General features: G+C 37.5%; 1 pseudogene; it reads right to left on the reverse strand.

The window, feature by feature from the left end:
- Positions 1-377: 377 nt before the first annotated feature.
- LOC149160735 (mitogen-activated protein kinase kinase 9-like) lies at positions 378-8,415 on the reverse strand (annotated as a pseudogene).
- Between the last annotated feature and the right edge of the window lie 16,591 nt (positions 8,416-25,006).

Genomic DNA, 25,006 nt, shown 5'->3' on the forward strand with positions numbered 1-25,006 from the left:
TCCAAGATGCAGAAGCAGACCAGACAGATTATAAACACTGCACTGAAATTTTAGCAAAACAGGAAGAGTGCATGCCATACATTAGAAATAAGAATAGCTTTTCCATTAGTTGGGTGGAATAATAATTGGAATACTGGAAAGGGAAAATGATTGGATTTCCAAGGAATACATTTGAATTTTTCCACCTAAAAAACAAAATGAACATGATGAAAAAGTGTTGTAAAGAAGACTCATGACAAAGTGTTGTAAAGAAGACTGCAGTTTCATTGCAAAATGATTTACAAAATAGAGTTCCAGAGACTAAGAGTGTACATTCATTACAATTCAATGAATGCTCTCAAGTACAATATTCAAAATATAGAAAGGAATTCAAAATTCTACAAGTGTAAAGACTGCATGAGGGGAGATAGGTCACAAGATTACTATTCATACTTCTTCAAAAAGGGATACTGATGTGCAGTATGGAAAAGTAACACATCCTTTTGAAGGCAACATCAAATAAAAATTTGAAACTCTAGCGATGCATCAGGTGGCGGCGATGGAGGGTCACCCAAACAGATGGCCACCATAAAAGTAAAGTAGGCCAAATCAGGTCTCTGCCCCAGAAACAAAGAAGGAAACCTACAAATAAACCTTCCAAGTGCACATTCCAGAAAATATAATCGCAAACTCCATATATATGCAGAGCATCCATCATACTTTCCACAGTACCCATTAGGATCAAACCTTTCAAGACTCAGATAAGCACAAGTTCCCAACGAAGGAATTGCACTGGTCCAAAGTGTGAGCCAACACAGTTCTGACACCGAAATCGGAAATCTTGACTTCTCTTATTGATCAGTAAATTGGACGGCTTTATATCACGGTGAAAATTTTTGTTCTAGTATAGGTAATGCAAGCCCTTGAGCACTTGCCCAACCGGCCTAAAACTGCAGGACAGATGCTCATAAATCTATGTCACGTTTCATTTTTGGTTTTTCCACGGGGAAGATCTGGATCCAAGTTTTTTTTAGAAGAGCCTACAAGACAAAATTAGTTTGATGTTCTGGATGAAGTACAACAGTATTATAGCCCTTTGACATTAACACAACTTTTTCAAATTGAGTTGACATTGATACAATAATTACTATATTATTGTGGTAATATTTTGAGCCGATTAGAATGGATTTTTGTTTCAATGACAAGTTGGAGACAACCTTTATATTAAAAAAAAAAATCATCTCGCGAAATTAGTATTTATACACGTCAAAGTTGATTATCACTCAGATGTGTGTTCAGGACATACGGGCTACTTTTCCTGGTTGTGATGGAAGCGTTTTTGGAGACTTGCCTTTGATACGTTAGAAATCACACCTACCTAGCAACCTCAACCAAATAGTGTTAGTGTTTTTTGATTTTCTTGTGGGCTTGAAGAACCTACACAAGTGTTCCACCGTCCATGTAGTCCAACATAAAAGATATCTCTCCTCCTCGATCGAATATGTCATAACACTGCACGATGTGTGGAGAATTAGCTTGAATATGCCATAACACTGTAGGATTTGTGGAGAATTCGCCCTTCAGAGAATCTCCATTTCCCTCATTATTTTATTTCGAACAACAAGCTCGTGCTTTTCCAGAATGATTTTGAGGGCATAAATTTTCCCAGTCTTGGCATGCTTAACCTTGTAGACCTTGCCACTGCTCCCACACCCCAAAGTTGAAATCTTCTGGAGATATTCGAGTGTAACTTCTTCAAGAGGAATACAGGGCAACTTGCAGGCACCATTCATGTTAGGGGGCTTCGGCAGTGGAAGCGGCGAAGTAATGGCAAGTAAAACAGAGAAACTGTAACAGGTAGGTGGTTACCTCATTACCCTAACCACCAAGGGAATCATCCGACGGCACAGAGTTTCTTAATCGTCTAACAAGTGATCGGAGGGTGCAGAAGGGTACACGTGGCAGTGGAGGGAGTTCTTTTCAGAGGAGAATGCCTTATGGCGTAAATATAAAAAATTTAAAAGTGATATCTAGAAGATGAGTGTAAACATTTAAATATTATCTCAAATAATAAAAAGTTAAAAATAACAAAGAAGAAGTTAAAAGTAATAAATAAAAAGTTAAAAGTAATAAGTGTAAACATTTAAATGTTGCCTCAATTAATAATAAAATGTTAAAGTAATAAAAATAATAAAATTCAATTTGTTATATTTTGATTTTGTTATTAGCTTGTGAATAGGCTTTGTTATAATGTCATGGGCCAATACCATGGCTTATTAATACCACATGCCAAAAAACCATAACTTATTTCACAACCAAAATATGGGCTCTACAACCCAATATAGATATGTAGATGTAATGTAAGTATGTAAACAATTTTAAATGTTGGCCCAATTAAAAAATAAAATAAAATAAAAGGGTAAAAGTGATATATTTGTTATAATGCCATGGGCCAATACCATGGCTTATTAATACCACAAGCCAAAAAACAAAAAAATAGCTTATTTCACAATCAAAATATTTTATAACAGTATGAAAATATTCCTAACCATAGATATTCACCCCCACTTTGCCATGGATACTATTAACTTGTAAATATTCATCATTACTATACCATGGGTGATCAATACCACATACCCAAAAGACATAACTTATTTCACAATCAAAGCATTTTAAAACAATATGAAAATATTCTTAACCATAGATACAGACTCTCACTTTGCCATTGAGATTATGAACTTGTGAATAGTCTTTGTTATTAAGAACTAGTATAGATCCATCTTAACTAAGGATCTAATTAATGAGAGAAAGCAAAGTGACTAACAATAATAGAAGAAAGAGAGCATGATTTTTTTAAGTTTTTGTTGGGTCACTATAATACTAGTGATTACCCCATTACTATTGTAGTTATACCCCTTATTTATATTGTTGTGCCCCTATTACCCCCATATTGTTATTTCTGTGCCCCATAGAATCCCTCTATTGTTATTTTTGTGGCTTTATATTATTATTGTTAGGTCGGCTAGATTATATTGTGACTCCTTAGACTCCCATATATAAAGGAGGTTTTGTCATTTTATCATCCAAGAATTGTTCATTTATGTAATGTAAAGGAGGTTGCCCCCTCGAAGAGGCTAAATTCTAAGGTGTTGATCTATCTTTTCTATCTTTTCTTGAGCTGGTTTCATAACATTTGGTATGAGAGCTTTGGATTCTAGGGTTTCGCTGCTCCAAACAGGTCATTGTGGCATTTTCACTATAACTTTTTTCTGTGATGTTTCAGAAGTCGCAAAAAAACCCATTTGAGAAGAAATCACGTTGCACCTTGGGTCCGAATTTCAGAGCTTTTCGTGCGATATTTGCAGAGATATGATCTGAGGAAGTTGGTCTTTTTGCAGACTCCTGAATTACATTCAAAACAGGTGACCTGGGGAAAATCGTCATAACTTTATCTCTGGGAATCAAATTGAAATTTCGTAAGAAGGTACAGAAAGAGGACGGACTTTAGTTTCTTGTATAACTTTTTCAAAGCCAAATATCGAAAATTGTACACGTGGCACTTCATACAAGTTGGCGCTTCTGAAAGTCTATAATCAGGTCATCTTGGGAAATTATGCATAACTCTTTCTTGGAGAATCCAATTTGGATCAGACTGGTGGCATTGGAAAGAGGACATAGAGAGCTACTATAGGTCACAAATTCAAAACTAGATGATTGGAAAGTACAGAGATACATCAGAGGCAATATTGAGCTCCTACAAAGTGAAAAAAGGTGTGTAGATGTTTTTAAATTTTTGTTGAAGCTTGGTTTGAAAATTTATTTTGAAGGAATTCAAAGGGCATAGTAGAGCATTATTATCGGTAACTGATGCCCCGAGGAAAGAAAATGCAAACACCTAGTAAGGAACCTGAAAGCTCTAGCATGACTCATGAAGAAGAGGAAGAAATGCTACATGATATATCAAAATTACAAGAACAAGTGCAACAAATGTCACGCTCACAAAAGTTAACAGAAGCTAAGATAAATGGCGTGGAAGCTAAGATGAATGTCATGGAAGCTAAGATGGACAATTTGAAGATAGATTTGAACACAAATTTGAAGACAGGCATGGCAGATTTGAAGACAGATTTGACAAATTTTCTACAAGAAATACTTACTAATGGTGAAAAGGTAGTAAAGGAAACTCATGATGAGAACAAAAGAAATGTTAATCATGATTCCATAGACGCTAATGTTGGATCGAAGAATCACCATATTCCAAAAATCGATATGAGGAAGTTTGATGGCAAGGATCCCGCCACATGGATATTACAGATGGAGCAATTCTTCGATCTCAATAATGTGCAAAACGCACAAAAGGTACGTATGGCAACTGTATATTTGGAACCAAATTAGTTTGTATGGTATCAATGGCTTTGTTCTCGTAAAAAATTTATCACTTGGGCAATTTTTACGGAAGAATTGATAGCACATTATGAGGATACAAAAAGCAACACTTTTTTTAGCCAATTGATAAGTCTCAAACAAAAGGGTTCAATAATGGAGCACATTGAGGAGTTCCAAAAATTGAACATAAGGGTAAAAGATATTCCAGAGGAGCATAGGATTGATGTGTTCATAGGGTCTTTAAAGGATAATATCCAACATGATGTTCGCCTTTGGGAACCTGATTCATTAGAGAAGGCATTCAGGTTAGCAAGAAAAATGGAAAGCAAAATTATGGCAACTAGGAAGCATACCACTCACAACTATAAAGATGGAAGTGTTGTTGCCCCTAGTCTTCCACAACCTACAAGGTTGACACCACAACAATTGGAAGAAAAAAAAGCAAAAGGGCTTTGTTACAGTTGTGATAGCAAATACACAAAAGGTCATAAGTGTGCTGAGAAGAAATTATTCTACATAGATTGTGAAGAGGAAGAAGAAAAGGAGCAAGAAAGGTCAAAAGAAGAGGATATACTCTAGGAACAAAGCCTAGATGAAGAACAAATAAATCCGACCATATCTTGTAATGCATTGGCGGGAATTACCACTCCTCAAACCATCAAGATAGAAGGACAAATCAAGAAGAAAAAGGTAATAGTGTTGATTGATTCAGGAAGCACCCACAATTTTATTCATTGTAGGGTAGCAAAAGAATTGAATTGCTTCCTATATCCAGCACCAGAGTGTCAAGTGATGATTGCAAATGGAGGAACAATAAATTGCTCTGGAAAGTGCCATAATATCAAGCTATCCATGGGAGAATATGTATTGACTAGCCCAATGCTTTCCATTCCAATGGGAGGTGCTGATGTTGTACTAGGAGTCCAATGGCTACAATCCTTGGGTACAATAGCTTTTAATTTTCAAGAAATTTTCATCAAATTTTCTACGGAAGGAAAGAAAGTTGAATTAAGGGGTATTGCAGGGAAACCAGGAAAGATAATCAGCTCTAATGGCATGACAAAGCTTCTAAAAAAGGAGCAAAGAGGTGTAATTGCACAATTATGTTCGCTAGATGTTTCCACATTGGAATCATCTATTTCTCCAGATCTCCAAAAAGTCCTGGACAATCATTCCAAGGTATTTGAGACTCCCAAAGGTCTCCCACCTATGCGTGATCATGATCATGCTATTCATCTGATTCCAGGAAGTGTTCCTCCAAACATCAGGCCGTACAGATATCCCTATGTCCAAAAAAGTGAAATTGAACGTATGGTTGCAGAAATGCTAGAGGCTGGTATAATTCAACCGAGTCAAAGTTCTTTCTCAGCTCCAGTAGTATTGGTGCACAAGAAGGATGGATCATGGCGCATGTGTCTAGATTATAGGGAGCTCAACAAGCTCACTATTAAAGATAAGTTCCCCATTCCTGTCATTGATGAATTATTAGATGAATTGCATGGATCAATTTACTTCACCAAGTTGGATCTTCATTCGGGATATCATCAAATCAGAATGAAGATTGAAGACATTCCGAAAATGGCATTTAGAACTCATGAGGGTCATTATGAATTTTTGGTCATGCCTTTTGGCCTTACCAATGCACCTTCAACATTTCAAGGTTTGATGAATTCAATTTTCAAACCATTCCTTAGAAAATTTGTGTTAGTATTTTTTGATGATATACTAATCTACAGCAAGTCTTGGAAGGATCATGTTGAACATGTTGACAGGGTGCTACAACTATTGGAGGAGAAACAATTATATGCAAAAAGATCCAAATGTTTCTTTGGAGTCCAGGAGGTGGAATATTTGGGTCATATTGTATCTCATGAAGGAGTTAAGGTAGACCCTAGCAAAATTAAAGCCATTAAGGAATGGAAAATCCCCACATCCATAAAGCATCTGCGAGGATTTCTTGGGTTGACAGGGTATTATCGCAAGTTTGTTAAGAATTATGGGAGAATAGCAGCACCTCTAACAACATTATTGAAGAAAGATTCATTTTCATGGACTCCGAAAGCAACAAAGGCCTTTGAACATCTTAAAGAGGCAATGTGCCAAGCACCGGTCTTAGCTACACCGAACTTCACAAAAACCTTTATTGTGGAATGTGATGCTTCAGGAAATGGAATTGGTGTTGTTCTAATGCAAGATGAAAGACCCATTGCTTTTGAAAGTCATCCAATCAAGGGAAAGTTTTTAAGCAAAGCTATTTATGAGAAGGAAATGTTGGCAATACTCCATGCACTTAAGAAATGGCGACCCTACCTAATGGGAAGACACTTCAAGGTAAAAACGGATCATGATAGCCTTAAATACTTTTTAGAACAAAGATTATCCTCTGAAGAGCAACAAAAGTGGGTCACAAAGATGTTGGGTTATGACTTTGAAATCATCTACAAAAAAGGGAAGCAAAATGTGGTGGCAGATGCACTCTCAAGAAAGGATGAGGATGTGGAAGCATTGTTGTGTGCCATTTCTATTATCCAACCAGATTGGATAAACGAAGCAAGGGAGGAATGGAAGAATGACGAAGAAGTGTGGGCACTTATTCGAAAGCTACAACAAGATTCCAGTACTTCTGATACATTTAGCTGGAAAAATGATTCGTTATGGTACAAAGATCGCTTATACCTCTGTAAGAATTCCCAGCTAAAACAAAAGATTCTTATGGAATTGCACACTTCTCCCTTAGGAGGGCACTCAGGATTTTTAAAAACTTACCACAGGGTTAAGAAGGAATTTTTTTGGGATGGCCTTAAATCAGATATTCAAAAGTTTGTGGTGGAATGTTTGGTTTGCCAACAAAATAAAGTTGAAACAATTAAGACACCGGGTCTATTACAACCTTTATCCATTCCAAGCCAACGTTGGGAGGAGGTTTCAATGGATTTTATCACAGGTTTACCCAAGTCTGAGGGAAAGAGTGTCATCATGGTGGTAGTTGATAGACTTACCAAGTATGCACACTTTTGTGCATTATCACATCCATTTAAAGCCAGTACAGTTTCTACTGCATTTATGGAAATAGTTCAAAAGCTACATGGAAACCCAAAGATTATTGTAAGTGACAGAGATCCCATTTTCACTGGAAATTTTTGGACAGAATTATTTTCTTGTCTTGGTACTCAGTTAGCTCATAGCTCATCTTATCATCCTCAATCTGATGGGAAAACTGAGATAGTAAACAAATGTTTGGAAGGATATCTTCGTTGCTTTGTATCTGATAAATAGACACAATGGGTCAAATGGTTGACTCTGGCTGAATGGTGGTATAACACTTCCTTCCATACAACAACAAAAATGACCCCATTTATGGCACTTTATGGGTATCAACCACCATCCATCACATCATATTTAAGAGAAAATTCTAAGGTTCAGGCAGTGGAACATCACATTGTGTTAGTTTGACAACGAATTAGTAACTTTAGGTAAAATGTAAATAGATAGTTGTATACCGAATAATTAGTTATGTAACGATAGTTGGTGATATAAAACTATCAAATGCCCATGAAATAAAGCACGGAGAATCATTATTGAATAACACATTTAGTTTCTAATTCAGTTTCTTATCTTGGTTATTCTGTTGAGTTTCTTGTTTTCTTCATTATTTCACTTATTCATCCTACAAGTGGTATCAGAGCTCCGAGGGAGGTAGCCTAGGCATGAAGGAGAAATGTTGTCTGCGTTCTGTGCATTGAAGGTTGTGCGTTGACGGCTGAGAAAGAACGTGGCTATGCGTTGAAGGACGGCTGTGCGTTGAAGGCAAAGGCGTGAGGTTGAAGGCTGTGCATTCTGTGCGTTGGAGGACCAGCATGTTTTCTGTGCTGTGAGCATTGAAAGACCAACGAATAATCTGCGTGTTGCTATCCAGGAGCCCATCTCAAAGTGTGCGTGAAAGACTGAGGGGAGGCATTGAAGTGCGTTGAAAGGACCAACATGTTTTCTGTGTTGTGACCTCTGACGTGGCTGTACATAAGCCCATACGGTGTGCTCTGCTCTCTGCATTGTAGAATATGCGTGTTGAATGTCCAGAGGTGTGCTGAATGTCCAGAGGTGACTTCAAGCTGCGTTGAAGACATTGCAGTTCAGCCTGCGTAGTGGAGTTGCTGTGTGTTGCAGTTCAACAAGGAACGCAGAGCACTGTCCAGCGAGAAACGCAAAGCCAGTTTGTTGTGTGACTGTGTGAAGAGTTGCAGTTCAGCAAGGAACGCAGAGCCAGATTGCTGCGTGACTGAGCCGAAGTTGCTGTTAAAATGCGGGTATTTTTTTAAGAAATTTTGTTTCAGAAAGTTTTTGAATAAAGGGGTGACTGTGAGAATTTGAAGAGAAGAAGACAGGGTTTTTTTCTTTGAGGAAAGGAGAAAAAAAAGTTTTTTTTTAAGGGTTTTTTTTTTTAATCAAAAAAACAAAGGTTTTTTCCTGGAAAAATTATTCAGCAATTTTTTTTAAAAAATGAAGTAGGGAGAGTTAAAACTTGGAAATCCTTTGTTGGCATTGGAAATTTTTTTTTGGAAGAAGAAAATTGAATTTTTTTTTTTAAAAACCCTAGACTAAAGATTGAAAGTCTTAGAAAATGGCCAAGTTGTCGAATGCAAAATTCGAGGTGGAGAAATTCACCGGAAAGAGCAATTTTGCTCTTTGGAAACTGAAGTTTAAGGATCTGCTTGTGCAACAAGGGTTGCACAAGGCATTGGATGGGGCTACTAAGAAACCTGCAACCATGACTACTTCATACTGGGAGGACTTGGATGCTCGAGCTCTCAATACCATCCGCTTATGCCTAGCGGATGAAGTTCTCTTCAACATTGTTGAAGAGACTACGGCGTCAGGATTGTGGGAAAAACTTGAAAACCTCTATATGACAAAATAATTAACCAACAGAATTTATCTGAAACGACAGTTATACAGTCTTCGAATGAAAGAAGGTTCATGCATTGCAGAACATTTGAATGTTTTTAATACACTAATTTGTTAATTAACAGATATGGAAGTCAAAATACAGGAAGAAGATAAAGCCATAACCTTGCTGTGTTCTCTGCCTAAATCATGGGATCACTTCGTAACTTCAATCAGCTTCAGCTCTGCTGATTCTTTGAAGTTTGAATCAGTCGTGGGAGCTCTTCTGTCTGAAGAAGTACGAAGGAAATCCAGCACTGAAACAGCTGCATCAGAAGCCATGGTCGCTAGAGGACGCTCAAAGGAAAGAGGAGAAAAACCAAGGGGGTCTTCCAGGTCGAAATCGAAGGGCAAGAAGTGTAAGGCAAAATTTTGGAACTGCGGTAAAGTTGGACACTTGAAGAAGGACCGTTGGAAACGGAAGGAATCTGAAAACTCGAAGAGCGAAGCGAATCAGGTCGATTCAGGTATGGTAGACGAAGTTTTATCTACTGAAGAATTATGTATGGTAGATGAAACTTCACCTGAATGTAATGTCTCTCAGGATTTTGATAGCTGCCTGTTAGACTCTAGTGCTTCGCATCACATGTGCCCACATAGAATTGGTTTACTTCGTATAAAAATGTAAACAGTAGTTCTGTGTTTATGGGTAACAATGTGTCATGTCAGACTGTTGGGATGGGAGATATCAGGATTAAGATGTATGATAACATAGTTAGGACATTAACTAGTGTTAGACATGTACCTGATTTGAAGAAAAATTTAATCTCTTTGGGAGTGTTGGATTCAGATGGTTATAAGTTTACAGGTCAGGATGGCGTCTTGAAAGTCTTTAAAGGAGCCCTTGTGGTTATGAAGTCAGAAAAGGTCGGAAATCTTTACAGGTTAAGAGGAAGTACTCAGATCAGTGAAGCAGCGGTTGCGTCAGAAAAGGAAGAAGCAGGTACTCATCTATGGCATCAGTGTTTGGGTCATATGAGCGAGAAAGGTCTTCAGATATCGATGAAATGTAAATTTATTTCCGGTCTGAAATCCTTAAATTTAGATTTCTGTAAACATTGTGTGTATGGAAAATAGTGTAAATAGAGATTTAAAGTTGGAATTCATAATAGTAAAGATGTTTTAGACTACATTCATTCTGATCTGTGGGGGCCTTCCCTTATTGTGTCATATGGAGGTGCATTGTATTTTTTAACGTTCATTGATGATTAATCCCGTAGAGTTTGGGTCTATATGCTAAAAAGGAAAGCTGATGTATTAAATGTCTTTAAACAATTTAAAGTAATGGTAGAGAAAAGAACAAGCAAATCTATTAAATGTCTAAGAACTGACAATGGTGGTGAGTTCACTTCTGTTGAATTTGAACAATACTGTAAGGATGAGGGCATTGTTAGACACAAAACTTCTGTTTATACTCCTCAGCAAAATGGTGTTGCTGAGCGTATGAATCGGACTCTTATGGAAAGAGCCAGAAGCATGATCAGCAATGCTAACTTGCATAAGGAGTTGTGGGCAGAAGCAGTATCTACTGCTTGTTATTTAGTTAACAAATCACCTTCAGTAGCAATTGATTGTAAAATTCCTGAAGAAGTTTGGACAGGTCAGTCTTGTGACTATTCTCATTTGAGGATACTTGGTTGTGATGCTTATTCTCTTATTCCGAAAAATCAGCGTTCAAAATTAGATCCAAAGTCGAAATGTTATGTCTTTGTTGGGTATGACTATGTAGTGAAAGGATATAGGTTGTGGGATCCTACATTGCGGAAGATAGTCATTAGTAGAGATGTAACATTTGATGAATCCTCTTTGTTAAAATCAAATGTTGAAAGAATTGAACAGGAATAGGTATCGCCGAGTCAACGAGTTCAGTTGGAGGCTAGACCTTTCGGTGACAGTCGAAAGGAAGGAGAGACTTCTGGAGAAAAAGGTGTTGAAGACACAAAGGAAGCTGTTTAAGCTTCTGAACCAGTGCAAGTTTCTGAACCAGTTCAGCAACCAGTCACTCTGAGAAGGTCTACAAGGGAAAGGAAAACTCCCAAAAGAGCTTCCTAAAGGGAGAAGTGTTGTTGGATGTAAATGGGTCTTCAAGCTGAAACGGAAAGTTGATGGTAGTATTGAAAGGTATAAGGCACGACTGATAGCGAAAGGGTATTCTCAGGTTGAAGTTAGATGTTAAAACAACTTTTCTACATGGTGATTTGAACGAAGAGATATATATGGAACAACCAGAAGGTTTTGTACGAGGTCGCAGTAGAAGATTAGTTTGCAAGCTCAAGAAATCATTGTATGGTCTGAGGCAGTCTCCCAGACAATGGTACAAGAAGTTTGATTCCTTCATGGTGAGCCAGAACTTTATAAGAAGTGAGTATGATCATTGTGTGTACTTCAAAAGTTTCAATGGCATATTCATTATCTTAGCTTTGTATGTTGACGATATGCTTATTGCAAGCAAAAGCATGGAAGAAATCAATAGGTTAAAGGCTCAACTCTCTAGGACGTTTGATATGAAGGATCTTGGAGCAGCAAAACATATCTTGGGCATGGAGATACATAGAGACAGAAAAAATGGTAAGCTTTGGTTATCACAACAGAAGTATGTGCAGAAGGTACTTGAAAAGTTCTCTATGAATAATGTGAAACCTGTTAATGTTCCTCTAGCTTCCCATTTTAAGCTTTCTTCGGTTTTGAGTCCTAGAGCTGATGAAGAAAAGCAGTATATGTATCATGTACCATATGCAAATGCAGTAGGAAACTTAATGTATGCGATGGTATCTACAAGACCTGACATTTCACATGTAGTTGGAGTTGTCAGCAGGTTCATGGCACATCCAGGTAAAGAACATTGGCAAGCAATGAAATGGGTGCTTTGATATCTAAGAGGCACAAGTGATCATTGCATCGTCTTTAATGGTAGTGAAGGATCAGTCTGCGGATATGTAGATGCTGACTATGCTGGTGATTTGGACAAAAGAAGATCTACTACAGGTTATGTCTTTACTCTTGTAGGTGGAGCAATTAGTTGGATGTCAAAGCTTCAAGACACGGTTGCATTGTCCACTACCGAAGCCGAATATATTGCTGCTTCAAATGCTAGTAAAGAAGCAATCTGGTTAAAAGGTTTGCTCGATGAAATTGGAAGAATGCAGGAGAAATTGAATGTACTTTGTGATAGTCAAAGTGCTATTCACTTGGCTACAAACCTTGCCTATCACAGCAGAACCAAGCGCATTGATGTAAGGTATCATTTTCTGAGACATGTGATCGATGGCGGAAAAGTAGCTTTTAAAAAGGTCCATACATGAGAAAATTGTGCAGACATATTCACAAAGCCAGTTACAGTAGAGAAGCTGCGGTGGTGTTTAGCTTCTCTTGGCTTGTAGGAAAGATGATGAATGGGAAAATTGTTGTCAAGGTGGAGTTTGTTAGTTTGACAACGAATTAGTAACTTTAGGTAAAATGTAAATAGACAGTTGTATACCGAATAATTAGTTATGTAACGATAGTTGGTGATATAAAACTATCAAATGCACATGAAATAAAGCACGGAGAATCACCATTGAATAACACATTCAGTTTCTAATTCAGTTTCTTATCTTGCTTATTCTGTTGAGTTTCTTGTTTTCTTCATTATTTCACTTATTCATCCTACACATCGAACATCAACAACAAGTCCTCCAACTCTTAAAGGATAACCTCGTGTTGGCACAAAATAGAATGAAACAACAGGCAGATCAACATCACAGTGAAAGAAGTTTTGATGTAGGTCATTGGGTATTCCTATGGCTACAACCATATAAGAAAATGTCCATAAAGCAAGCTAAGAAAGATAATAAATTATCACCAAAGTATTATGGTCCGTACAAGGTGTTGCAAAAGATTGTTACTATGGCATACAAATTGGAGCTTCCTGCAGCTTCTCGATTGCACCCTGTTTTCCATGTTTCATGTTTAAAGAAAGTTATAGGCGACAAGCTCCCAATTCAAACAATATTGCCAGAACTTGACGAGGAAGGAAAAATTATATTGGAACCGGAAGCAGTCACAGAAACAAGAACCCGACAGCTACGAAATCGATCAATTTCAGAGTATCTTATCAAGTGGAAGAACTTATCCGCTGAAGATTCCACATGGGAGGATGAGAATTTTATGCAGAAGTATCCAGAACTACTCAAGCGTTGAGGACAACACTTTTTTGAAGGAGAGGGGCATGTTGGGTCCCTATAATACTAGTGATTACCCCATTACTATTGTAGTTATACCCCTTATTTATATTGTTGTGCCCCTATTGCCCCCATATTGTTATTTCTGTGCCCCATAGAATCCCTCTAGTGTTATTTTTGTGGCTTTATATTATTATTGTTAGGTCGGCTAGATTATATTGTGACTCCTTAGACTCCTATATATAGAAAGGAGGTTTTGTCATTTTATCATCCAAGAATTGTTCATTTATGTAATGTAAAGAAGTTTGCCCCCTCGAAGAGGCTGAATTCTAAGTTGTTGATCTATCTTTTCTATCTTTTCTTGAGTTGGTTTCATAACAGTTTTTCATTATGGTATTTTAGTTGACATGATTGATCCCAAACTTAGGTTCAATATTTTACAACCAATTAAGTTTTTTTTAATTTATATACTTTCTTAAACACAATACAATGGAATCAAATTTAAGAGAGAGAGGGAGTGACAAGGGAGAAATGGAGAGAGAGTGAGGGAGACAGGAGAGGAGGGAAGACAAAGAAGAGGAGAGGAGAGAAATAGGGAGAGAAGGGGAAGAGAGAGAGGGAGACACAAAGATAGAGGGGAGAGAAATATGGAGACAGGGAGGGAGATAATGGCAAAGTTGGAGAGAGAGAGAGAGAGAGAGAGAGAGAGAGAGGGAGGGAGGGAGGGGGAGGGAGGGACATAAGGGGAAGAGAGATAGAGGGAGACACAAAGATGGAGGGAAAATATAGAAGGAGAGAGGGAGGGAGATAGTGACATAGTTTGGGGGAAGAGAGAGATGGGGGAAGAGATAGAGGGAGGTGGGAGAGAAAGGGAGAGAGAGGAAGTAAGAGCGAGAGGACTCAAGAGAGATAAGGATAGAGAGTTGGAGTTGGAGGGGGAGAGAGAGGGAATGACAAGGGAGCAATGAAGAGAGAGTAAGAGAGTTAGAGAAGGGGAAGAGATAGAGAGAGAGAAAGAAGGGGAAGAGAGAAAGAGGGAGGGAGAGATAGATAGATAGATATAGAAAGAGAATGTGTGTATTTGGGGGGTGAGATAGAGAGAGGGCATAAGAAAGAGACACATATCTACAAATATACATATTATATAATATTATATAACCAATGTAGATCCATGTTAACCATGGATCTATAAAGTGTCTAGATGGATCAAATCTCTTGAGGAAAGGAGATGCAATCATTTCCTCAAGTTTTAAAGTCAAAAAAAAGGTTTGTACCTCAAGAGATTGGACCCCTCTGGGCACTTGATAGATTTGGGTTTAAGATGGATCTAGGTTGGTTTATAACAATACAAGATTCTTAACCATGGATATCCATCCCCACTTTATCATGGATATTATTTAATTGTAAAAAATAGGATTTTTCAATACCATGGCTTATCAATACCACATGCCCAAAAAACATAACGTATTTCACAATCAAAATATTTTATATCAGTATGAAAATATTCTTACCCATTGATATTCACTCCCACTTTACCACTGATATTATTAACTTATAGATATTCTTTGTTAAAATACCATGGGTCAATAATATGGCTTATCAATACCACATGCCCATAAAACATAACTTATTTCAGAATCAAAATATTTTATATCAGTATGAAAATATTCTTACCCATTGATATCCACTCCCACTTTACCACTTATATTATTAACTTATAAATATTCTTTGTTAAAATACCATGGGTCAATAATATGGCTTATCAATACCACATGCCCAAAAAACATAACTTATTTTAGAATCAAAATATTTTATAACAATATCAAAATATTCTTAACCATGGATATTATTAACTTGTAAATAGGCTTTGTTAGAATACATTATCAAAACCACATGCCCAAAAAACATAACTTATTTCACAATAAAAATATTTTATAACAATATGAACAAGATTATGAACCATAGATATTATGAACTTGTGAATATGCTTTTTTATTAATAACAAGTTAACTAAGGATCTAAGTAATGAGAGCAAGAAAAGTGACTAACAATAATAGAGGAAAGAGAGTGCATGATACTTTTAAGCTTTTCACTATGGTATTTTAGTTGACATGATTGATCCCAAATATAGGTTGAATATTTTACAAGAAATTAAGTTTTTTTTAATTTATATACTTTCTTAAACATAATACAATGGGATCAATTTTAAGAGAGAGAGGGAGTGACAAGGGAGGAATGGAGAGAGAGAGAGGGAGAGAGGAGAGGAGATGAGAGAGATTGGGAGATAAGGGGAAGAGAGAGAGGGAGACACAAAGATGGAGGGGAGAGAAAGATGGAGAGAGGGAGGGAGATAGAGGCAAAGTTGGAGATAGAGAGAGGCAGAGAGGGAGAGAAGGGGAAGAGAGATAGAGGGAGATGCAAAGATGGAGGGAAAAGATAGAAGGAGAGAGGGAGGGAGATAGTGACATAGTTTGGGGGGGGGAGAGAGAGAGAGAGAGAGAGAGAGAGAGATGGGGGAAGAGATAGAGGGAGGTGGGAGAGAAAGGGAGAGAGAGGAAGTAATAGAGAGAGGACTCAAGAGAAAAAAGGATAGAGAGTTGGACCTGGAGGGGGAGAGAGAGGGAGTGACAAGGGAGCAATGGAGAGATAGTAAGAGAGGAGGGTAGGAAGGAAGAGATAGGTAGAGAAGGGGAAGAGATAGAGAGAGAGGTAAGGGGAAGAGAGAAATAGGGAGGGAGAGATAGATAGATAGATAGATATAGAGAGAGAATGTGTATGTTTGGGGGTTGAGATAGAGAGAGGGAATAAGAAAGAGACACATAGATACAAATATACATATTATATAGAATTATATAACAACCTAGATCCATCTTAACCCTGGATCTATAAAGCGTAGAGATGGATCAAATATCTTGAGGAAAGGAGGTGCAATAATTTCCTCAAGTTTCACACTCAAAAGAAGGTTTGAACCTCTAGAGATTGGATCCCTCTGGGTGCTTTATAGATTAGGGGTTAAGTTGGATCTAGGTTGGTTTATAACAATACAAGATTCTTAACCATGGATATCCATTCCCACATTATTGTGGATATAATTAACTTGTAAAAAATAGGCTTTGTTGCAATGCCATGGGTCAATACCATGGCTTATCAATACCACATTCACAGGTACATAAAAATAGGGATGGATTTCTTGGACATCTCCTCACTTGGAGTAAATTATCTATATGCTATCAAAATTGAGTAGAAATTAAAGTGGTGGAATAAGTGATAGTTTGGTTTTGAAAATCCATTGCAACATAAACATAAAAAAGGAGGCCCAAACTCAAAAAATAAGGGATATAACAAGGAGACCCATCCTCAAGAAAACTAGCTCAAGTCATAGGAAAAGAAGGGCAATGGGAATTCAATCACAAGCACTGCAAAGTGGTTTGAGGTCCAAAAAAACTTCCTGGAGAAACACCAATGAATGTTGCTTGAAACAATAATTATTTGTAGATATTAAAGAAAAAGAAACATAATCTTGCTCTGGTTTTGATTTAGAATAGGATAATGGAAAACATATCATCAATGCGGAATGTATTCTGACCATCCCAACTGTAATGATTCGACTAGAACATCCAAAGGAGCTTACAAAGGGGGAGACCCTCTTCCATTCATAGATGTGGGTGAAAAGGAACCCCATTACGTATCATTCTTGATAGTGGGGACCAAAATTACCTAGTCTTAGAAGAGGCCATCAAGAGACTAAAGTTGTCGACAGTGCCACACCCCTAACCATACACCATTCTTTGACTGAGCCATGGACGAGTCATATGTGTTAGCTATTAATTCCACTTTTCTTATGATGTTAAGCCCTTCAAAGATAAGGTACTATGATATATTGATCGAGTTAAAGTTTGTGATTTTTTTAGGAAAACCTCATATTAGGAAACATCATCATGTTTACGAGTTTCATCCACATAGTATAATTATTACTTTAGGAGGTCAGGTCTACAGGGTACCAGAGGTAGTTCTGACTACTGAAATTTTATTGATCTTAGCAAAACAATGCTAAAAGGTAATCTCTCAAACTGCAAAATTTCTCATAGTCATGATTCATTCAAAAGGTGAAAGGAAGGTCACTACAACTCTTGCAACCTCGATAGAGGGTCTCTCAACACAATAGAAGTAGGTAGACAAGATTGTAGATACATATAAAGACATATTTTCTCTTTCTAAGGTGGTGCTTCTGAAATGCTAGTTCAAACACTTAATTGACTTCATACCTAGTGCTCCTTTACCTGTTGGCCCAATATATAAATTCTCTTTCTTCGAGAATGAGAAAATAAAATGTCAAATTCATGAGCTCATCATAAATGGATACATTCAATAGAGTTCCTCACATTGCGAGAGTCCAATTGTGTTGTTGTAGAAGAAGGATGGGACATGTAGACTCTATATTGATTATAAATCATCAAGAACAAAAGTTCAATCCCTCAAATTAGTGATCTTCATGATTAGCCTAAAGGTGCCAAGTTATTTATTAAGATTGATATCAAGTCAAGCTATGACCACATTCCAATTAAACAAATCGATGTATGCAAGAATCATTGATGAGGATGAGAAATGATATCCTGGGACCATTCACAAACCATTTTATGGTTGTACAATTTGATGACATCCTCATATTTAGCAGAACTTGAGTAGAACATTTCTAGCACATTCAACGGGACCTTAACATTTTGCAACAACAAAAATTGCATGTAAATCTAGATAAATGCTCATTTGGCATGCAGAGAATGTAATATTTTGATACACCATGGATGAACATCATGTGCATGTGGACATAGCCAAGATCCAATTCGTTCAATTTTTTCTAACCCTGACAAACCTAATGGAGCTCCGTAGCTTCTACTCAAAGTTCATGTTTGGGTTCTCTCATATCACTTGGCCCTTAAGTTGAGAGACCAAGGGTGGATCTAAATAAAAGATTTCCCAATATGAGTCACAACAAAAAGCATTCAAGGATCTAAAACATCACCTCTAGCATGCACCAATCCTCACCCTTCCAAACGCGTAGCAACCACTTTAGATTGAGATGGATGCTTCCAACATATTTTTTATTAGTCCTCACTCAAAAAAGACATCTAGTGACCTATCATAGTGAAACACTCTTTGATTCTTGTCCAAAGATACCTCGCTCACATATGAGAAGAATATGTACTCCATCATACAGACATGTCGATAGTGGAGGAATTTTATTATGGGGAAGGAGACCATCTTCCACACTGATAAAAGGCATTTTCAATTCATGTAGACACAAGGAAAATTATAGAATGATTATCAGAAAAAATGTCCCACATACCTACAAAATATCAACTTGAACATAAAATACTAGAAATAAAATATCAATAATGTTTCACATTTCCTTATGATCCAGATCTTTTAACTTCAAGGATGCATACACGATTTCATATACAAGAGCATGTTAACAAAGTAACTTAACAAATGAAAAAGAAGCAGAAATCATAAAGCAACCATGAGATCAAAGGCTATGTCTCCGGGCCCTGCTCAAAGTGGGGAGGCATTCTTTCATTAAGTGGCATCAAAGAAATGAATTACAATCAACTTTACAAAAAGTAACCTTATACCTCCAGTCTCTATCATGGACGAAAAATGGAGACCTCAACTGGAGAAGCGGGCAACACGTTTGGATTTCTAGCATGAAATCATATACAAATGACTATAAACTTGTCAAATTATGACACTAGCACTTCTGGGCCCCAAGGGAATATTCTCAACATCAAAATAGATTCCTCTTTCAAGGTTCCACCCCTCCTGATTGCTCAAGGATCCGCTAGTCGGATGCGCTCCGCTCTCCGTCAGTTCCATGGGCAAAGTAATTGAGATTTTTATATAAAATTGTGGCAGAGCTACCAACGTTCGAGTCGTTGGCCCGTTGGTTGGCAATGTTGTGTTAAGGTGGATGGTTACTGGTGGTTCTGGGGTCAAAACCCCGCAGAACCCTATTATGGAATATAGTTTGATGACATTTTTTTTAATACACAACAACGTTAATTTTGGTGGCGAATTTGTTATATAGTTGAATATAATTCGGGTCGGTCTCCATTATATGTGGCGCCAATGGGTTGTTCGATGTGTTAGGTAGGTCCGCCAACGGTGGCCCGCCCAGCACACTATTTTTAATATATATATATATATATATATATATATTCACATATCTTTTGAACTGTTGGGGGGTGGCAGCCGGCCACCCCAAATTTATATTTTTTTTATTTTTATAAAGCCATTGGTTAAAAAAATTCGCTGAATTTTAAGGGTTACTGGACAAATTAAGGAGGAAATAAATTCACCCTTTTTGACTTCCATTTTTCGCGCATCCCTTCACCAAAAATTTTCCTTGTTAGTGACTGCCACTTGGCCTAGTTTGACCAGAACTTTGGCTTATTGTAACTTGAGATACAAACTCATATTTGAGTGTCATTCGTACCATTATAATCAGGGAAACAAGCACTATGATTTGGTCTCGATTTCACTTCCATCTAATGAATTTGATTTTTGAGCTATTTTAAGGCAACTTTTATTTCTAGAGCCACCCGGATCACCTTAGTCAGCCCTAGTTATAGTTCTAACAACAATTCTTATCTCTTGTGGGAACAACACCTCTGGAAGGCCAAAATTGTACAATAACAAGATTGAATTCGCTACCATGATGTGTTTGATGGCATAAAAAGCACAGGACATGGATCATTGGATAGTGGCACTAGAATTTTAAAAGAAAAATGAAATTTACAATAGCAAAACATTCCCCATGGATAGATAAAAGTGGCCTTGTGTTGATCTATTGGTTTGTTTAGTTTTTTATTATAGCCAAAAAAGCCATCCATAAAAGAGAATATAGTGCTTCTAGCATAAGAATCAATAATTTGATCTATGAAAGGGGTTAGATAATTATCCTTTACACATGCAAACTTTAAGTTACTATAATCAACAAAAACCCTAATTGCCTCTTATTTATTATTTACTGGAACATGATTAGAAGCACAATTTTCGAAGGATACCAGATAGATAAAACAATTTTGGAGCTCCGCTTTGATAGAAACTGCTTTACAAGGGTTCACTATCTTGAGCTTTTTCATAATTAGCTTGGATTCATCATATGTGTTAATTTTGTGTTTGAAAACCTGTGGGTAAATACCAAGAATTTATTCATAAGGCCAATAAAAGACATCGCATAATTCCCTTTAAAGGGAAATCTAAATTTCATTTCTTAGAGAGTATAATCCATGTTAGTCATGATATTTTCCATGAAACTTGGTTTCGTAGCAATGTTGATGGGTATAGTCTTCTATATTTTCACCAAGTTCCCCTCTGAGAATACATAATGTACCATGACGGAGGGCTAGGGCCACTTTACAAGGCTAAAGGAGGTAAGGATTTTAGGTGACTCTTACTAGTCTAACTTATCTACCCTAGGAAGGAAAGATCAACAATGGTGTATGATCCAAATTATTGAGGAATGAAATGAAATACATATTTAAACAAGAACAGAAAGGTACAGTGAAAAAAAACTTCAATTAATAAATATGCATGCCGATAGTGGAGGAATTATATTATGGGGAAGGATACCATCTTCCACACTAATAAAGAGAATTTGGAATTCATGTAGACACAAGGAAATTTATAGAATGACTACCAGAAAAAATCTTCCACATACCTAAAAAATATCAACTTGAACATCAAATACTAGAATGGAAATACTAATCATGTTGCACATTTCTTTAGTCAACCCATTTTATGTTACCAACCACAACTCTTATCTCTTTTCAGAATGGCACCTCTAGAGGGCCATAATTGTGTAATAACAAGATTGACTTCTCTACAACGATGTGTTTGATGGCATAAAAATGATAGGACATATCCCGTTGGATAGTGCCACTGGAATTTTAAAACCAAAAGGAAATTTAGAATAAAAAAACATTCCCCATGGGTAGATAAAAGTGGTCATGTCTTTATCTATTGGTTTGTTTAGTATTTGATTATAGCCAGAAAAGTCATCCATAAAAGAGAAGATAGTGCTTATGGCACAAAAATAAAAAAAATTATCGATGAAAGATATGAACTTATGCAGTAAGACAACAGAATATAGATACGAACATAAACACAGAGATGCAGCAAAAATAAAACTCCATTTCATTAATATCCAAGAACTAAAAATATGCTTACATACAGAATGGAAATTAACTAGCTCGGGCGATGGTAGCTTATCTCTGAGAAGAGATGTGGCGACTACATGACTCTAAACATTGTTCTAATGTGGCTCAAGGGCCTTTTGAATATTGAAAATCAAAGGAAAACACTAAACAACCAAAACCCTAACCCCAGGAGATGGAACGCCAAGAGTTTGTGGGCCCTGTTGGGTTAGTTGAGAAACCAACTTCTCGCGGTTGGAACTTGGTCATATGATCTCCATTTGGTGCATATGATACCTCGTAGGAAATATCTCTTTGAGTACTACAGGATTTTCCATAGGCCTCTACATACAACTATGGGCCTCCTACAGACCTTAAAAAATGTCGTTTAGGGGGTCAAAACAACTCCGGAAGTTCAAGACCTAAAAAAACTGTTAAAAATAGTAAATGTTGCTATAATCAAGGAAATGGGTGAAACTGACTGGAGGTCTAGGTGGAATAGGCGGGTGGCTACCAATATTCACCTAGATCAATCCTCCCCCCTTAGGAAGAAATGGTCCCCATTTCGTGCAGAGCCTCTATCCGGTGACGAAAGTTTTGTTGAACCTCGTCCCTGGTGAACCACTTTCCATGGTGAAGGAGTTGGCCTACTTTGAATACTCGATATAGATGGATCATCTATTGGTGAGTGTTCTTGATCTATGTGTCCATGATTTTTTTAGTTATGGCCATCTTGATGCAGCTTAGGTTGAGCTCTATTAGTGTCAGCTTCTTAGTAATGTCAGATGTGTCTAACAATGGAGGAAAGTATGGTTGAAAATTGTCCACATTGAATACTGGGTGAAGACTAAGGAACGGTGGAATGCAGAGCTCAAAGGCATTGTCTCCTACAGCCTTAGTGATGGTGTACAACCCATATCAAAGCAAGAAAATCTTGTGGTGGGGCTCAACAAGGCACTCCTTCTGAAAATGTAACCAAACTTTGTCTCCCACCTAGAACTTATGTGGCACTAGATGTTGATCATGGTGTTGCTTGTACTTAGCATTAGCTATGTCAAATATTTCATGGAATTGTCGGCAGATGTGTTGAATGCGCTCAATGAAGTTGTTAGCCCTGTCAGCTTTGGATTGGACATAAGCCGAATCTGCTTGAGTAGATGAAAATGGTATGGCCACATCAATGGCACATAGTGGTTGGAATCCCAACCCCACCTGAAAGGCACTGTGGCCAGTTAAGCTATGGAGAGCTCTGTTGTAACTGTGTTAGGAATAGGGGAGGCTTTCATCCCATGTGCATGGATTCTTTGAGTTGTACATGTAAAAAATGTGCATGATCATCATGTTGATGACCTTTGTTTGGCCATCAATTTGGGGGTGGAAGGTCGTGGACTTAGTGAGCTTGGTATCCAGCATCGACCAGAGGCTTGACCAAAATGTACTTAGGAACCTGTTATTCCAATCTAAGATAATGGACTGTGGGATCCAAAAATGTACCCACACTCATTCAAAGAAGAGCTTAGCAGTGGCTTCTGTTGTGATACTCTTCTTGCAGGTCACCATAATGGCTTCTGCTGTGAAACTATCAATGACCACAAACAAGCAGTCATTTCCATGCTTGGTAGAAGGAAGTCTCGACATGTAATCCATGGAGATGGACTCCCAAGCCTGACCAGGAGTAGGCAAAGGAGTATATAGGCCTTTCATCTTGATTTTTGGTTTGACAATGGCGCCAGTAGTGCAGGATCTGATGTACTTCCCAACATTATGTCAAAGGTTCCCAACATCAGTGGTATATGTTTAGGACCCAACTTATCCAGATGGATATTGGTGGCCACCCGACTATTCAACCTAGACCTCCAATTAGTTTCAGTTGTTTCCTTGATTATTGCAACATTTACTATTTTTAGCAGTTTTTCGGGTCGTGAACTTTTGGAGTTGTTTTGACCCCCTAAATGCCATTTTTTTAGGTCCGTTGCATACCCACAGACACAGGTAGGGGCTTGTAGTAAATCCTGTATTACATAAAGAGATATTTCCAACGATATATCATACATGCCAAACGAAGATCATATGACCAAGTTATGACCTCGAGAAGTTGGTTTCCCAACTAACCACAATGGGGCCCACAAACTCTTGGTGTTTCATCTCCTAGGGTTAGGTTTTTGGATTTTTAGCATTCTCCTTTGTTTCCCAATAATAAAAAAGTCCCTTAAGCCTCAATGGAACACAATTCAGAGGTGTTAGTGTCATATGTTATAGTAGTCAAAATCCAAGCTTAGACTTTTCTACTATTTAGGTAAATTTGTAAAATGTTGTATATAAAAGCTACATGGAAACTCAAAGATTATTGTAAGTGACAGAGACCCCATTTTCACTGGAAATTTTTGGACAGAATTGTTTTCTTGTCTTGGTCCTCAGTTATCTCATAACTCATCTTATCATCCTCAATCTGATGGGCAAACTGAGATAGTAAACAAATGTTTGGAAGGACATCTTCGTTGCTTTGTATCTGATAAACAAACACAATGGGTCAAATGGTTGCATCTGGCTGAATGGTGGTTTAACACTTCCTTCCATATTTCAACAAAAATGACCCCATTTATGGCACTTTATGGATATCATCCACCATCCATCACATCATATTTAAGAGAAAATTCTAAGGTTCAATTAGTGGAAGATCACATCGAGCATCAGCAACAAGTTCTCCAACTCTTAAAGGATAACCTCACCTTGGCGCAGAATAGAATGAAACAACAGGCAGATCAACATCGCAGCGAAAGAAGTTTTGATGTAGGTGATTGGGTATTCCTACGGCTACAACCATATAAACAAATGTCCCTCAAGCAAGCTAAGAAGGATAATAAATTATCACCAAAGTATTATGGTCCATACAAGATGTTACAAAAGATAGGTACTATGGCATACAAATTGGAGCTTCTTGCAGCTTCCCATGTGCACCCAGTTTTCCATGTTTCATGCTTAAAGAAGGTTATAGGTGACAAGCTTCCAGTTCAAACATATTGCCAGAAGTTGATGAGGAAGGAAAAATCATATTGGAACCTGAAGCAGAGAAAGAAACAAGAACTTGAAAGCTATGAAATCGATCAATTTCAGAGTATCTCATCAAGTGGAAGAACTTACCCGTTGAAGGTTCCACATGGGAGGATGAGAATTTTATACAGAAGCATCCAGAAAAACTCAAGCGTTGAGGACAACACCTTTTTGAAGGAGAGGGGCATTTTAGGTCCCTTATTACTAGTGATTCCCCCATTACTATTGTCGTTGTATCCCTTATTCTTATTGTTGTGCCCCTATTGTCCCCATATTGTTATTATTGTGCCCCATAGA

The sequence above is a fragment of the Pinus tabuliformis genome, chromosome 5_2 (assembly GCF_031772625.1).
Source record: "Pinus tabuliformis cultivar Carrire ecotype Pingquan chromosome 5_2, CPIR1, whole genome shotgun sequence".
Lineage (NCBI taxonomy): Eukaryota > Viridiplantae > Streptophyta > Pinopsida > Pinales > Pinaceae > Pinus > Pinus tabuliformis.